The sequence below is a fragment of the Delphinus delphis genome, chromosome 18 (genome assembly GCF_949987515.2).
Source record: "Delphinus delphis chromosome 18, mDelDel1.2, whole genome shotgun sequence".
Taxonomy (NCBI): Eukaryota; Metazoa; Chordata; class Mammalia; order Artiodactyla; family Delphinidae; genus Delphinus; species Delphinus delphis.
The window spans coordinates 74,136,361-74,154,033 of record NC_082700.1 but is presented as its reverse complement, the minus strand read 5'-3'; the positions used below and the strand labels follow the sequence as shown (position 1 = coordinate 74,154,033).

Below are 17,673 nucleotides of genomic sequence, written 5' to 3'. Positions count from 1 at the left end.
GCTATTATTTTTTAATCTAAATAATGTTCTCCAATTCTTTACGAAACAGATATTCTTCAAGGTCAGTTTCCCATTAATTTTAACCTGAAAGAAGGCTTCCATAAGCATACAAATGCAGCTTCTCTCTTACCTCTACCCTGAGCAAAGCAATGTGAAATATTATTGGAGCATACTCTGCTGTTTTGCTATGAGCTTTACGACAATTTACCCACTCCAGAAAGGTTAAGGCATGTCATCCAGCTGAAACCTCCTAAGCCTACAAAACAGATTATTTTATGGGAAAGCAGCTTTTCCTTTCTAAGTATGTTTTGCCCTGGAGGAAATGAAGTTGCCACTTTAGAATGCTTAATAGCACCAGCGTTGTCGCTCACAGAGATTAATCAATTTCTGCTCTGTTTTATCATCAGTCAAGAGGCTTCCAAATTAAGTTTGGCACCCATTGGACTTTCACCTGTGCACTCTAGGATGTAGTCTTTACAGGAGGCGTTCTATCTTGGAATTTTTTTTTTTTTTTGGTTCCCTGCCTTATAAAGCAGATTAAAAAAATTAGTTATTTCAAATTTAACACCTCTTAGCTTTTTGAATGAAAGAAAATCCTTAAGAAAGTTTACTTTCTAATATTGTATTTTGTGATCTTTTAATGGAAAGGACTTCCATGTTAATATTTGAGAAAATATCATTTAAGATCTATGATTATCTCCTAGAATTGTCAACTAAGTGAGTACAGAATAATTATTATTTTAGTGGAAAGCTGTATCTACTTAAAAGTATTGTTACCTGTTACTATAACATCATTATTTGTGAGTTTATTTTGTTTGTTCCTTTTCTTTGTTCTCTTTTATTTTTCATGTTAAAGAAATCCAGAATAATATTGTAATGGCTAGGGTTTGCCCCCAAATAATAACTTTTATTTCCTTTTTCCCTTTTTCTTTCCTTTCCTTTTCCACAAAGGTAGGAATTATATTATCTAGTTTCATTCTAAAACACATCCAGATATAAAAAGTTAAATGGATGAAATTTATGATGAGACTTTTAAAAATGTGATGTAGCTCAATTTAGTATGAGTTAAATATTGGCTAAATAATTCCTTGTGTCTCTTCCTTGAGAAATTTGATTCCCATGGTTACTTTATGCAGGACCTAGATAGACCCTCCTGTTGGACAGCTTAAAGTTCTTACCATATTTTCTAGTCTCACTGGATAATGGTATTATGGTAAACTGGCTGTATTTTCATGCAGATGATGTGTTGAGTCTGCACACCTACACTCTCCAGTAGGGCAGCCATTGGCCACGTGTGACGACTGAGCGCTTGAAATGGGGTGAGGTGGAGGGAATGCTCCTTTCCAGTTTCATTTTATTTTAATCAACTTAAATTTAAAAACTGATGCAGTGTAAAATAATCTTACAGTAAACATATTTTCATTGTTTTGCTAGGACTGTATTTGACCTTTGAAATTTTAGCATATGATTAAGATGTAATGTAAAATACAAGATTTAAAAGATATTATATGAAAAGAGGAAGCAGAATATCTCAGGAATAATTCTTATTTTTATGACATGCTGAGATGATAGGATTTTATTGTAGATATATTATGTTAAATAAAATGTACTATTAAAATTAATTTCACCTGTTTCTTTTTATACTTTTTTAATGTGGTTACCAGAATAGTTAAAATTGCTAAGTGGCTTGCCCTGCATTTCTGTTATACAGTGCAGCTCTGGTGGTTCAGTTGAGACAGTGATAGTTCTCTATGCAGAGGTGAACTTGGCAGTGAATTCCTACACAACTCAACATTTTTTCCATCATTACAGATTCTTTCCTTTTTAATTTATTAAGAGAAAATCATCTTAAAACACAGATTTCCCAAAATATGTTACTGACAATGTTAAAAAGCTTTCTTAGGGTTTTAATATGCCATGTGCCGTATGTATATATAAACATTATCCCCTGTGGCATTTCCTAAATTGATTTCCAAGGAGCATCTCTCAAGAACAGCATTCTATGGATCAGGTGATCAGATGTTTGGAAGTGTAATAATGGTTGTGCAACTCACTATTTTGGTCATCTTTTATCCTAATGTGACAAATGGCAGCTCCTCACATTGAGTCCCAGGTGCATATTACACATATATTTAATGTTATTTGGCACTTTTCCCCAGGGACTAAGTGGCCTTTTCCAGCTAGTTACAAACAACGTAAGTAAATCAAATAATGTGTGTGCAGTTTGTACCCCAGTTTTAGCACAGATATTTTCGTATTTAATATTTCATGCCAAACATTTCTAATTCTTATCATTAGCTTCAATTAAATATTCATGACATTAAGTAACATACCAGAGGGCATTCAATGCTACTGATCAAAAACTATTCCTTACTAATGAGTATTAATTAATCGTCAGGTCAGTTAACAAATGTTTATTAGGAGTTTCTGTTCTGCAAGGGACTGTGCTGTAGACACTGGAGAGTCAGTGGTAATAGACACACATGGAATTTAATGATATGACTTCATGGAGAATAACTATCAGCAAATAAATGCCATATATTTAACAAAAATAGGCGGTGCATGTGTAGTATGAAGGCTTGTTCGTTTATTCCTTTGAGGTTTCCTTTGTGCTCTTTATGTTAAACAAGATGTGGAACTTGTGAAAATAGTTATATGAAACTGCCAAGTATACATTTGTACATAATAAACGTAAAAGAAAAGTGCATTTTGTGTCTTATAAACCACAAGCTGCAACTGAAATATTTTTATACACTTCAGATTAACAAAGGCTATAAAATTACCTACTAAGACAGCAGAAGGACCATTACTTGATAGAATTTTCCGGTTTCATTTTCTCCAGCTTTTTCCTCTTTCTGAGTGGAAATTTAACATAAAAAATTCAATTTGATCCCCTAAAAGAAGCAGGCAAACTGGAGGTGTTTTTCACAGAGGTGGGGAAGAGCAGTTAAATTATTGTAGCTGAAATTCAATTTTGTTATTTTGTTAGAATTGAAACCATTATGTACAGAAATAGCATAAGCTCTTTCAATAACTGATTCACTTAAGATGTTTCTCATTAGATGTTTCTAATTAGAACAGGGAAAATATTTGGTGAGACATAAAATAATTCTATGAAATATACTACTCATTGTATGTAGGAAACAAATAAGAAATAATTAAATTTAGAATTAAATATTTTAATCTTAAGACTTTAAAAAAATTTATTTTTTACAATCTCGGTAGAGTCATATATACATTTTAACAGTGAGTCATTTTATTTAAAAAAAAGTCCAGAACTCTTCTTGAAGAAACACAACTTTGTCCTAAATAGTTATTTTCCAGAAGAGGGGATTATTACATGACAGAATTGTAGTCATCTGTGTCTAACAAAATTGAAAGATATAATGTGTAGATTATAGAATATGGGCGTACAAGACTCTTCACTGGCTTCTAAGTGTGCTTTTCAAAGATTAGATTTACACTAGAGTTTGACCACCTTGGAAAAATAGAAGCCTTTTGAAAAAATATTTATTGAGCTAGGTGTTTGAGGCAATAGAGAAATAAGTAAGATACTCTTTGCACTCAGAATGCCTAGAGTTTAATGGGGCAGAGGGAGGTAAAACAAACATAACAGTTAACCAAACCAAAGGATAGATGTTCATTTGCTAACAGCTGAAAGACAACCTAGTTTCAGTAGAGTAGAAGTAAGATCCCATCTGGTGGAAGGTTTGAGCTTCACAAAATAAGCAGCATTTGAAATTAGCTGCACAGGTTAGCAAATTTTTACAGACAGAGATGGAGAAAAAACGAGCCTTGCAAACAGAAAGAACCATGTGGACTTAAGGGAGAAAATGAAATCACCATCAGAGTGCAGCAAATAATGCTTTGATTATGGCATGAGATAAGTGTAAGCAAAAGGACTTAAGATGGAAATTGAAGTCCAATTGTAAAGGCACTGACTATCATGACACCTATTGTGTTCAATGGACAATGAAAAAATAAAATTCATGAATGAATTGTAGGAATGTTAATCTTTCAGTAGAACGGTTTAGAGTGGATAGAATTCGGAGAAGTATTGGTTTGGATGAAGGCAACTTCTGTGAGCCTGAAGCCAGCTTTCTTTGAGATCAAAGTCCTGATGAGATTCAAGCAGTTCAGGAAACAACACAAAATATTTCCATCCACAAATTTTAAAAATATTCACAAGTAAATATTTATTCCAATTATTGAATAAAAGATTACTTTTGATTCAAAATTGAGTAATTTTGGAAAGTTTAAGTGGGATTTCTTTACACTTGAGTATGAATCCGTTTAATCAATGTTTTTCTTCCCATCTGAGTTCACTGAAATTCACCGGAAAGCTATAATAATTCTAGAATTGTGTGCAATTGACAAAAAAGCCTAACATAGTAACAAAACAAAATTGATAGAACTATAGAACTCTGCTATCATAATGGAAGATTTCACATATATCTGTCAATTATTGATAGGTGAAGAAAATAAAAAGTAAGCAAAGATAAAGAAAATTTGAACAACACAATGAGCAAGTCTGATTTGTTAAAACCTGTACATAAAACTAGTGTGTGTATAACTTATAAAATATACACACTTTTATTTTTTATTTTTTTGCGGTACGCGGGCCTCTCACTGTTGTGGCCTCTCCCGTTGCCGAGCACAGGCTCCGGACGCGCAGGCTCAGCGGCCATGGCTCACGGGCCCAACCACTCCGCGGCATATGGGATCTTCCCGGACCGGGGCACGAACCCGTGTCCCCTGCATGGGCAGGCGGACTCTCAACCACTGCGCAACCAGGGAAGCCCCTACACACTTCTAAATTATATATTTTCACTTAAAAATCATCTGAGTAATGCATAAAGCAAGTCTCAACAAATTTTAATAACTTTTAAATAATTCATATCACACAGTGATACAGTAAAGCAATAGGGTTTAGTGAAGAGTATTATTGGGTCCCCACTGTATGATTTCAGATCTCAGGTTCTTCACATACTAAGACTCTGGGAGGATTTTTATTCTTTTTCTGTTTCCTCAGCTGCTAATAGAGGTATTAATAATACTGATTTATAGATTTATTGTGAGTCTTCAATAAGTTAATGTATGGAAAGTACTTGGAAAAGTATCTGGAACATAGTAAAATGATCTAACAATAGCTACTATTGAAATAATAGTTTTTTATAGTACAGGAGCAATGGGGAAGGAAATAGGCTTTTCAGAGCAAGGCAAGATTTTCCCAGGCTGTCTGGGTAGAGATCCAGAATAGGGATGAGGAATAAGGGAGTATGTAAGATACAGGGCAAAACAGAGCCCGGTAACTGGGAGGAGGGAGGGACTGGGAAAGTGAGGATAAAAAAAAATAAAATCCACTCTGTTTTGAGTTGAGTGTGTTGGGTAACAGCAATGACTCTAGGACACTGCCTCAGCCATACTGTTGGCCCTGAATCTGTGCTTGGTGACTCTGGAAATGTCTTTACCAATCCTAGGTGGTGGTGCTTTGGTGGATACTGGCATAGGCATCTCAATAGCCCCCCTTCTTACCATCTCTGGCAAGTCATAGGTTGTGAGCCCTGACTTTACTCTGTGGTTGTAGACCTTCTTATGGACATTGGAACAGAGGACCAGCAATGGAGCTTCTACAGTTTGTACATTATTGAACACAACTCCATGTTGTATATTCTTAGGCAATTTTAATTTCACTGCTGATTTACTGTGAAGGCCAAATGTTGTGCCTTTGGGTTTGGATCCTGGTATATATGTTCACAAACATGTTGATAGAATGTAGAAGCCACAGTGGTCTTTTAGCTATGTTTATTACAATAGAAACTTGTTCTACCTGAGAAAGATGGCCAAATGCCTGCATAAAGAACAGAACATTTAATCTTCATTCAGTCTGATTTTGGTAAACAGATGAATACTTGCTTGAAGGTCCCTGTTTAAAGAGTTATTACACCAAGTGTTACTTTCCAATTAACATTGAGAAGAAGCTTCAGAATTTTAGTGCATCTGCAGCAAAGATGGAGAAAATAACTCCTGAAGAATCCAGGCTTTTTGATAGTAAAATTCTTAGGTAAATAGAGAATAACTCTGCTAATATGCAGCCGTGGATGAATTGAAAAACAGTAGATCTCAAAAAGTCTATGCTAAAACAAAGTGCTAAGCAATAAAAAATCAAGTTCTGCAACAATGTTTCCCGTAATGTCTTGAAAGGAAACCTGATTCTTTCCCCCCAAGAGAATATCTGTTTCCTTTAGACACAGATTGGGTCATCAATATTTATTAAGCACCTTGGGGTGAGCTGGCCAGGATCTGAATTACTGCTCTGCCTTGCTGGCTATAATAAATAACAAATATTGGTGCTATGTTCAAGAACAGGAATTCTCTGATTTAAATAGACATAGGTCACGATAAATATTTTATTACTTCTTATTATTTATCTATGCAAACCCCATTATGAAATAAAAAGGGAGTGAGAAATAAGATCAAATCTGTTTTGGCTAAGGAGAAATAGCAGTTTCAGGGGGGATTTTAGAACTTTAGGAGACTTTCATAATCATCTAACCCAACAGTCTCATGAACATTTATTGAAACTGAGTCCTAGCAAGTGTCTGCAGTCTGACTAATATCACACAGCTAGTATATGACAGAGGTGAGAGCAGATTTCTCTCCTGGTTTTTTAACTCTCAATCAAGTACTCTTTGTACTATATCAGAATACTTCCTACCTTAAGTCTTGTTCTGTATAAACTTCTCTGCAGGTGGGAAGAAAACCTTGCTTCAAAGTTATGTAAAAATGATAAAATCATGGATTATTATATTTCTGTTTTATCTGAGTTTTAGTTGCAGTGAAAGCCAGTGTTGGTATTCCTTTGACCGTGGTGGTAATTCATGCTACAGAACTTCCCCATCTTGGATTGGAAGATCAATAGTGTCATGTTTGTTAAGAGACTTTGCTGAAGTTGGTCATCGTTCCATCTTACTTACTGCAGCTGATTATGAACGTAAACGAAGTAGAATGAACCAAGCTGTACAGCTGAATCATTCCCTCAGGAGTGTGGTGGGCCATCAGGCACCAGGCCCTGTGAGAGAAGTGAAATAAATCAACAGACAGATATTTTTGCTAAATTCTTCCTGGCCTAGAGTGTAATCTTAAGGTCGATACGCTTAGAAACTTGAATTTGACTTTAATTGAGGGTATGATCATGTTAAACCATGTCATAAGAAACTATATATAAATTTTAAGTGAGTATTTATTAAACTTCAATAAAAATACCACTCGAACAGAAAACAGATTTCTCAAGTTGGCATGGCCAGCATTTTCTGTTATTGTAGTCAGACCTTTGGTGAAACCAAATCACAATCTCAAGGTTGTTTTGAGATCATGGAAGCAGAGGAAGAAGCGTAAGTTGTGTGACTCACATAGAGTAATGCTCTGGATTCTGCTCTAGGTACGTGCCTGTTATGTCTTTTGCCTTCCTTTCTTTAATGATTAATTCTAGGCTGATAAACCCCACACCTCTTCTGATTGGTAAATTCTTTTATTTTTAAAAATTTATTTTATTGAAGTATAGTTGATTTACAATGTTGTGTTAATTCCTGCTGTACAGCAAAGTGATTCAGTTATACACATATTCTTTTTCATATTCTTTTCCATTAATGTTTATCATAGGATATTGAATATAGTTCCCTGTGCTATACAGTAGGACCTTGTTATTTATCCATTCTATGGTAAATTCTTTATTTTGATATGTTAATCTCTTTGGCTAAATTTTAGCTTTGAAGATATCATTTTTTAAAAGACTTTGCTTACTTATTCATGTTTTAACAACAGTGATGATAACTGCCATCGATTAATCAGACGCTTAATGTTCTCCAGGCACTCTGCTGGACTTCAGATGCATCATCTGTTTTATGCCTCGGTAGCCAACGGGGTATGTCTTCTTCTCTTTCTTGTAAATGAAAATGTTCACGTCTCACAGGGCTGAAAGAGCCTGCAAGATCTCACACTGGATTAAACCCAAGTCTGTCTGACTCAGAGCCTTCTCTGCCTGCTGTACTTTCTGTGTTTCATTTTTATGGTCACGTCCTTGCCTTACAGCCGGTCAGGCTGCGGCTAACACATACTTCTGTTTTCTTTTTCTTTGCCTCTGTTGTAACCTTCACTCTGGGCATCATTATTTGCTACCTGTACTACTGGACTAGCTTTCTGCAAGGATTTCACAACTCCCTTTCCTTATTCTAATCTATTTTACACAATTAAAAGATCAGTTTTCCTAAGGCACAGTCTGATCATGTCACTTACTTTCTAAAAAAAATTTAAGGCTCTCCGTCGCCTATACAAAACAATTGCAATTCTTGGCCAAACATACAAGTTAGAGTCCCTTTCCAACCCATCCTCCCAAAAACCCCCTTCACACAGTCTATGGTCCAGACAAACAGAAACACTCACCGTGTTCTCCATACAACTCTGCTGTATGGCCTCCATATGTTTCTTATTCCTTTTACTCTGTTAGGAATGGTCTCAGCTTCTTCATGTCTATAACCATCACTCTCGACTCAACCCAGATGAGGTTTGACCAATTTGGTATATATCTTGGTTCTTTCTTCTTTCAATGCATCTTTATCGATTCTTCCAGGTACAGCCCCTCCCATGAGCTTCCATAGCACTCCATCTGCACTTCCATATGGCCTCTGTTACTTTTAATATTGTACTACTGTGATTTAAGGTTGCTGTTTCCTACCAGAATGTAAGTTGCTTGTCCCCAAACTGAAGACTGAAGCAAGGATTTGAGTGCAAGTAGTTTATGTTGGAGTTGATCTTGGGAATCACTTATAGGAGAAGGGGAGGATTGAGACAGGGAAGGGAAGGATGTGTGCTAAAGAGCAGGGTGAGGCCCTGAGACGCTGCAGTATGGTCCTCTGAGGATCTGTAAGATCCTCTAGTGTGTCCACACTGAGGAGGGAAAAGCTGAGGTATTCATATGCTGAATTCTCTTCTGTAAAGTTTGAGGGCCACACCCAGGTGAAGTACACTCAGCTCTCCCTGCCGGGCCCAGGAAAGACTGAGCCAGTGAAGCAAGCAGAGAAAGCACTCAGGGAGACAAGTGCACTGTGTGGGTAGGACAAGTGTCTGCAGTATGCCTCCAGGGCAAAACCTTGTGGGTTTATCTCTATGTTCTCTGTAGTGTCTGAAAGGCTTAGCACCGTGGCATTCATTCATCGGCTCGTTCATTTACAACTATCTATATAGTGTCTGTGTGATGCCAGGCCTAGTGCGAGGGGCTGTGGATGCACCCCTGAATGTGCAGGGTGCATATCAGTGCTGCTCACGTAGAGTTTACAAACAGTGAGGACAGGTCAGTAAGCAAGGAAGGAAATTAACAGAGGGATAACCTCTGTACAGCACTGCCTAAGGGGCACCTGTGAGCAAAATTTTGTTTGCTCCCAGCTAAGTTAAAGAAGCGAAAACTACGAGGAGAACATTAAAGAAAAATGCCAGGTAGTATGGCTTCAGTATTGAGAAATGTGCCAGTGGGCATGATTTAATATTACTATCTTCTTATATTAAAAAACAAAACAAAACTTATCCTGGGTTATTTACTTAAGGCATTTTTCAGTTATTATATTATGTTTTAGTTATGTGAAACCGATAAGATTACCTCTCAGAAAGACTGTATAAAAGCAGTTGGTAGGTGATCAAAAGTTGTTTCTTGTTAATAATGAAAGCATTCGTCTTTTTTCATACCTTCACTTTATCTACAAAACAATCTTAATAATAAAATCATCATTTCCTTGACAGATTTATGCTTTGGCAAATATTTCTCCTAGGAGAGGTTAAAACATTTCCCAATATATAATTACTATTTAGTAAGGTTTCCCTGTGAAATGGGTAAAAAGTACTCCTTGCCATATTTGCTATTTGGGAAATCAACAGTCAGAGAAGTCACAGTAGTTAGTGGAATTCCACCATCCATTTAGCACCGTAAACTAATGTAAATAATAGATTTTGGGATTGTATGTCAGTATGCCATTGATGAGTCCATGCATTGTCATGAGTGAATTACCTTAATATTAATTTGATTTTGTTGTATTTTAACTAACAAAATGCTACTCAGAAGGATCAATGTTATGCATGGATTATAGTAGGAACACATTAACGTATATTGAATGAATACAATACATTATATTGTATGAGTGAATGAGCATCATGATCTCTGCCACTCTAGCTCTTGAATTTAATGATACCTGAAGCTGTTCTCTGCTACCTTTATGTCCATCCCTCCCACTCCCACTCTGTAACCCACAGAGTAGTTTGCCTTCTGTTTGCGTTACAGAGAACATGCTTTATCCCTGGCTGTGGAGGGTCCGGTGTGATTTTGTTTTTCTGATCCTCAGGAAAACTGGCAGGAATTGGCAGAGCATTTCACACATTTGGCAAACCATTCTTGGATAGGTGATACATGCAAAATGTTGGCTATTTATAAAATGATTTATATAATGATATTAGATATTCACCAATATCTGGGAGTTACCTAGGTTACTATAATTTGATTTGTGAAAAATAGATGAAACTAATAGGTAAACATTTTTAACTTTATAGTTACATGTATTAATTTTATTATAGTTTGCACATGAATCTGAAAGATCAATAGTGATTAATAATCCAATGATAGATGCTATGTAAGTTCAAGAAATTCAGTGTAAATTACATATAACTGATTTTTAAGTATTTCTACACTAAGTTCCCCAAACGAAAAATAATCATTTGAAATCTCCATCCTTTATTCTCCAAAGATAAAGAGAAAGGATATAATATTATCAACAGATACCACGTAGATTGTTTCTATCCTGATTCTATTCTATGGTTTTGTTTCTGCTCTTAATGAGATATTCTGCATGTATCATTTCCAATGAGGAAATGCATCATTTTCTGTATTCATAGATATTATTTTTTACCTAGATTTATAAACAATATTATTTCAGGGATATAAATTGTGCAAAGCATATATCAAGTCATATTGATTTGAATACACTGTAGAGTTCAGTTCCCCTAGGTCCTAATAACACAATTTACCTAGTATCATCAGTATGGCATTGTTCTAATAATACATTAGATACGTATTTGTCACCATATGTTCCTGATGAGTCAGTGAGGTCAGTATCAGCATGTGAGAGCTTGTCCCATGTATGACTAGAAAACCCCTGCAGTCAGATTTTTGAGGAAACATGTGCTTTGATTATAAAATGTAACTGCCGTTTTCTCTTTGTAAATTATACACAGCTCTTTTGAAAAATGTATCTACTTCATTTCTAACTGCCTCTTTATTTACCCATTCTGAAATTATAGGGGAAAAGCTCTTAATAATTTATTGTTATTGAGCTAAGCGGTGTCATTGTTGTTTCCTTGTGTTCTCGCAAGTTACTAATTATTTGACTCAAGTTGACCATTTAGGAGGATGAAAATGGGTTTGGGGGCAAGGGAATGGGGAGAAGCAGGGGAATTGGACAAACTGCAGGTCTGTGATTAGAATCATGTAAGACTTTATACAGTTACTGTGCAGTTGGTCAGATGGAGGCTATCCATCGAGGTCATGAGTCTGCATAACTTTTAAAAGCCAACCAGAGAAAAAAGTGGTGACCTCTTCAAAAACAGACACATAGATCCAGGGAACAGAACAGAGAGCCCAGAAATAAACCCACACACCTATGGCCAATTAATCTATGACAAAGGAGGCAAGAGTATACAGTGGAGAAAAGACAGCCTCTTCAATAAGTGGTGCTGGGAAAACTGGACAGCTACATGGAAAAGAATGAAATTAGAAAATTCTCTAACCCCATATACAAAAATAAACTCAGAATGGATTCAAGACCTAAATGTAAGATCAGAAACCTTAAAACTCCTAGAGGAAAATATAGGCAAAACACTCTTTGACATAAATCGTAGCAATATTTTTTTGGATCTGTCTCCTAAAGCAAAGGAAATACAAGCAAAGATAAACAAACGGGACCTAAGTAAACTTAAAAGCTTTTGCAGAGCAAAGGAAACCACTGACAAAATGAAAAGACAACCTACTGAATGGGAGAAAATATTTGCAAATGGTATGACAGATAAGGGGTTAATATTCAAAATATACAACTCAATGTCAAAAAAACAAAAAAATGGGCAGAAGGACTGAACAGACATTTTTCCAAAGAGGGAATGCAGATGTCCAACAGGCACATGAAGAGATGCTGAGCATCACTAAGCATCAGGGAAACGCAAACCAACAGCACAGCGAGATCAAGACAGTGCACCTGTCAGGATGGCGGTCATCAGAAAAACCACGAATAACAAATGTTGGCGTGGACGTGGAGAAAAGGGAATCCTCGTACACTATTGGTGGGAATGTAACTGGTGTAGCCACTGTGGAAAATAGTATGGAGGTTTCTCAAAAAACTAAAAATAGAACTACCATATGACCCAGCAATTTCACTCCTGGGTATATAATATATCTGAAAAAAACAGAAACACTAATTCAAAAAATATATATGCATCCCAATGTTCATAGCAGCATTATTGACAATTGCCAAGATATGGAAACAACCTAAGTGTCCATCAACAGAAAGATAAAGAAGATGTGGTAAATATACACAGTGGAATACTACTCAGCCATAAAAAATAATGAAAATTTGCCATTTGCAGTAACCTGGATGGACTTGGAGAGCATTATGCTAAGTAAAATAAGTCAGACAGAAGAAGAAATACTGTGGAACCTATATGTGGAACTTATATGTGGAACCTAAAAAACACTACAAACTAGTGAATATAACAAAAAAGAAGCAGACTCACAGATACGGAGAACAAACTAGTGGTTGCCAGTGGGGAGAGGGGAGCGGGGAGGAGCAATATAAGGGTAAGGGATTAAGAGGTACAAGCTGTTATGTATAAAATAAGCTGCAAGGATATATTGTACAATATAGAGAATACAGCCAATAGTTTATGGTAGCTGTAAATGGAGTATAACCTCTGAAAACTGTGAATCACTATATTGTACACCTGTAACTCATATCGTACATAATCAACTATATTTCAGTGTAAGGAAGTGGTGACCTCCTATCCAGAGCAAACTTCTCAGAAGCAGAAATAAATATCAATTGGGAACATTCTAGAAAGTGTTACACTAGGCTTTTTTTGTGTCTGGACATAAATAAAATGCATATGCTATTAAAAATTTTAATGAGAATTCTGAAAAATATCATCAAGTTACTCTTAGAGACCAGCACTTGAAAGATGAGATGATAAGCAGGTGGGGGTGAGTTGCATCTTCATTCTGTTGCCTTTCCACAGTAAAATAGTGCGGAATGCAGAGACCTATATTTTTAAAAGTTTTAATCTTGTGCCTTAGTGTCAAACTGACTGAGCTAGAACTATTTTTACTGCTTCTTGTAAGGCATGTATTTATGACTGTGCAGAAATTTTATATTTTCCAAATGACTTAGCATGTTTTAGTAGCCCTCCATCTGAATCATGCATGGATGCATTTTGTATTCTTCAGAAAGGATATTATGACCTCTGCATTAGAAGAAGAAGAAGGAAATTGTTTCCATTAGGCCTACAGACTCCCAGACAGCAGTGTATTCTACAGGATGATGGGTTATTTGCCATACTTTTATAGGTAACTGACATCTCAGACAAGATGCAAAAAGAAATCTACAAATAATTAGGAAATTTATTTCTACTCTAGTTCCTTCAGCATCTCTGGAAGTTATTTATGCAAGAGTATACTGTGAAACTAAATAAAATTTAGCTTTCTACTTTGAATCTTTTTTCCAGAAACAAGTCAGTTTTTTAGGGTTTAGAAAAATAGTGATTACAATATAGAAACTGTAAATGGTTAATAAACATGGAAAATGATCACCTGTTGTTATCAAAGTTACATAAATTTTAATATTAGCATTCTTCTGATTTCCCTCATCAATAGTTTTAAAAAATCAATTGGTTTTAGAATGAAAATATCTGATGCTGTTAAGGATTCAGTGAATGGGAGTTCTGCATCACAGTGGAAATGTTGATAAAACCTATTTCAAAACTAATTTGTCTCACTAAGCTTATAAATATTCATCACTTTTAACTCAGGAGTTTCATTTATGGTTAGCTATTCAGTAGAAACCAACTACAACAAACTCCTAAGAAATGGTTTTATGAAATCATTAATAATAATCTCAGAAACTGGAAATTACATAATGGCTAGTAAAGAGGTTACTGGTGCTTCTTCATGCAGCTTTAACCGTGTTGTTTTACAAACATTTAACAATAATGTTGTAATGTTCAGACTAAAAGAAGTTCATGGAGAAGTTGATGTGGATCTCAGCTGGCTTCCAGACTGGTGGAACAGACAAAACAGGTAGTTATAAGGCATGGAAACATGTGTAATTAGAAATGCAGACCTGCTCCTAATGGTTGGCAGGTCATTAGGATTCTCCACTGCCTGGGGATCCACTGCTAACCGCATCTAGGAAAAATTATCTTCATCTGGTGGCGTGGCTTTCATTTTGTTTTGTTTTAAATTTTGGAAAAGGAAGTTTCCGATCTCTACTCTGGCACTCCCTACTTAGCCTATATTTTGCTTGTCTGTCAGTGCCTCATCACACCCGAAATTAGCTATGAGTCTTTGATTCACTCTGGCTTTTTTCATAGCTTGTTAACTGAAAGCGGTGTCTTAACAGACAAGAGTTTATAGACAGCAGAACTGAGCTAAAGAAAAAAGAGAGAGACCATTTCAGACCCCTACCATTTGAAGGTGATCTAACACCCAAATTGAACGAGGTGGGGTGTAAAATGTAATGTGGGCTGTGCTCAGCACTCGGTGGTTATTTAGAGAACTAACAGAAGGAACATTTTGAAGAGACTTATAACTAAGCACAAAGGAATGAGTAGGTTTGCTGCTTATTTGTATGGATATGTTCCCACCTGTGAATTGCAGCATCTTATTTTCAGGGAAACCTACTGACAACAGCAGTAGCCAGGGGTGTAATCAACCTGTGTGAACAAGTCAACAAGCGAGCTCCAACAAGGAAACATTACACAATCTAAGAAAGTTGCGGCTGCCTCCACTTTCGCTGCACTCTAATGAAAGTGTCCAAATTGATTACAGAGTGCAACTGATTAAATATAGCTTATTCAGGGTGTGTGTGTGTGCCCTAAGGGTCTTTATAGTCCAGTAGGGAACATAAGATTCATGTAAAAAGTAACTTTGACACAAGATAAAATGAGATAAATGCCATGAGAAGGGCATACAAGTCAGAGTAGAGAAGAATCACTGAAAGAGTTAGTAGTTCAATAACACACAGTTGTCCTTCTTAGGCAAGACTATGTTAAGTACCCATCTATTATTAGCTGTGATGATATAATTTTAGATTCCAGGGCTTGTTTCTACATTATCCTCGTACCAGAAACAGTTTGTGAGTAAGGGGGTGCTGGAAGAGAAGCCTGTCTCCTTTTGACCATAATCTGTTAATGATGTGAATTCAAATCTAGGAGGCTACAGCTATTTGTACAATAATCTACTGTTTTTACTAACATAATTAGATATTTTAGTAAGAAAATAAAGATTTTATGAGCATGGCTTTCTGTTCGAGACAGGGCAAGTAATCCATTTTTATTTCCTTCTTTGCCACTTACCCCTTGCTCAGTTTAATCTGTGAGTAAAGAAAAGTGAATCATAAAACATATGTGTATTTAGATAGGAATTTGGAGAGGGGAGCTTTTCTGATTTCACGGTATCTTCCTGGATGAAGCAGGCTAGTCAGCATTCTAAAGCCAGGAGAAAAAGGCAAGCTGCCATGCGCAAATATTGGCTGAAAACATTTGGCCATTCTCTCCAAATTAATTATTTTATTCATCCAACCATGTTATATTCCTGATCACTTGGAATCTAGAAATGCCCACAATTTAGTCTGCCACAAAGGCACCTTGGCATCAGTATGCCTTTACTACGTATGTCAAATTGTTGTCAAATGTGGAGATAAAACTTATTAAACCAAAATGTATTATTATAATCTTCATTCTCTGGGACTCATGAGAATATGCGGTCTGGGTTCCTATTTTCCACCAGGGTCCATGCAACTAGATCAAGTCTTTATCAGTGTTTCTGAGCTCCCAGTCGACCAGGTTTCCTGGTAGAAAATTGCTTTCAGGATGGGCAGCAGGGCCTCCCATCTGCACCTATACTTTTGTTCCCAGGACTGATAGCTTTTGACTCCATAGATATCCAGATGGGGTTTAGTTCACCTGTCAGCTGCTGTCTTACTTCCCCCATGTAGAGTGTATTTATAGCCGTGTCTAAACTTTGGTCTGTAATGGTGCCTGGAGCGTAGTTGGGGAGGGATAGCAGAAGTCAACTATCATTTGGAGGATCTAACGTAATATTATTTATACAGATCATTAACATGCAGTGAATACTGTCAGTGGTAGTTATCATCATCATCATTAGTAATGTGAGCACATTACACATCTTCTTTTATTTTATCCTAATAATAGTCTTATGAGATAAGCATTGGTATCCACATCTCATGTATGAGACAACTAAGGCTCAAAGAGATCAGCATCTTATCCAGGTCCCCCACCTATGGGCAGGAAGAGCTAAAACTACATCTTTCTGCATCCAAAGCTTGTTTCCATTATGCCACAGATTTACTACGTACTACAGCGTAAACACACATGCACACACACAGACACAAAACAGCAACAACTCTTAGAAGGATTTTCTGAGACCGCTAGGACTGCAGAGGAAAGTAAATATGTTTTGAGTATCCTGTATCTAACTCTTGGATCCTCCTTAATTCAATTATTATGCTTTTCAAGGCACGGAAAAGATCCATGGGTTTTCTCTTGTCTCACAGCGCAACATTACAGATGCTCCCTAGTGATGACCTTTCCCGAAATTAAATTGTAGGACTCATCAGTGGCTGATACTGCTGTATGTTCTAGCATAATTAAGTGATGTGATGGCAAGACCAAGCTCCTCTTTATTTAGCTTCTATTCTTTTGCTTCCCTCTTCTGGGAGGTAAATACAAATTGTATCAGGAACAACTTTTGGCGTCACACAAACTATAAAGGTAACTATTGATAAATTAATCTTCTCTCATGACCTTGGTGGCTTTTAATGTCACGATATTTCTACTAGGTTTTTTTATGTCATCGATTTATTTTTATTATGTAGATTAGGAATTAGTAAAAATTCTTAATAGAAATATACCCCTCTTTCGGGCTAATACTAATGTATGCCTTTGCTTTTTACAAAAGTAATAGATCTAAGATGCATCACTGTCGTTGACTATTCATGGTATTTTGCTTTTTAAAGACACATCCATGTGAACTAAAATGTAAAATCATAAGCTGCTGGCATCTTACATGTGACCACAAGTCTGGCAGCACTTTAGAAATTCAACAAGAAGACAAAATAACTGAGATTTAAGCCATTCTGGAAAAAAAAAGACGACTTCAGAGTTGTTACAGAAGGAGTTTACCCTCCTGCAGCAGTGTCTGCGGTAAACAACAGGTGTGCTCTGGGATGTGGGTGATGGGAAAACGCGGTGAGCATGCTGCCGTAGCTTCTGCAGCGCACCCTGGCTAACTTAGGCTGAAAGACTAGACCTTTGTCTAATTTAAGAAATTGACACAATGACTAACGGATTAAC

The 17,673-nt window shown here is 36.4% G+C and overlaps 1 protein-coding gene across 1 annotated transcript in view; it reads left to right on the top strand.

Moving 5' to 3' along the window:
- NALF1 (NALCN channel auxiliary factor 1) overlaps window positions 1-17,673 on the top strand; it is a 573,725-nt gene that overhangs the window by 105,937 nt on the left and 450,115 nt on the right. The gene's annotated exons all lie outside the window — the stretch shown is intronic.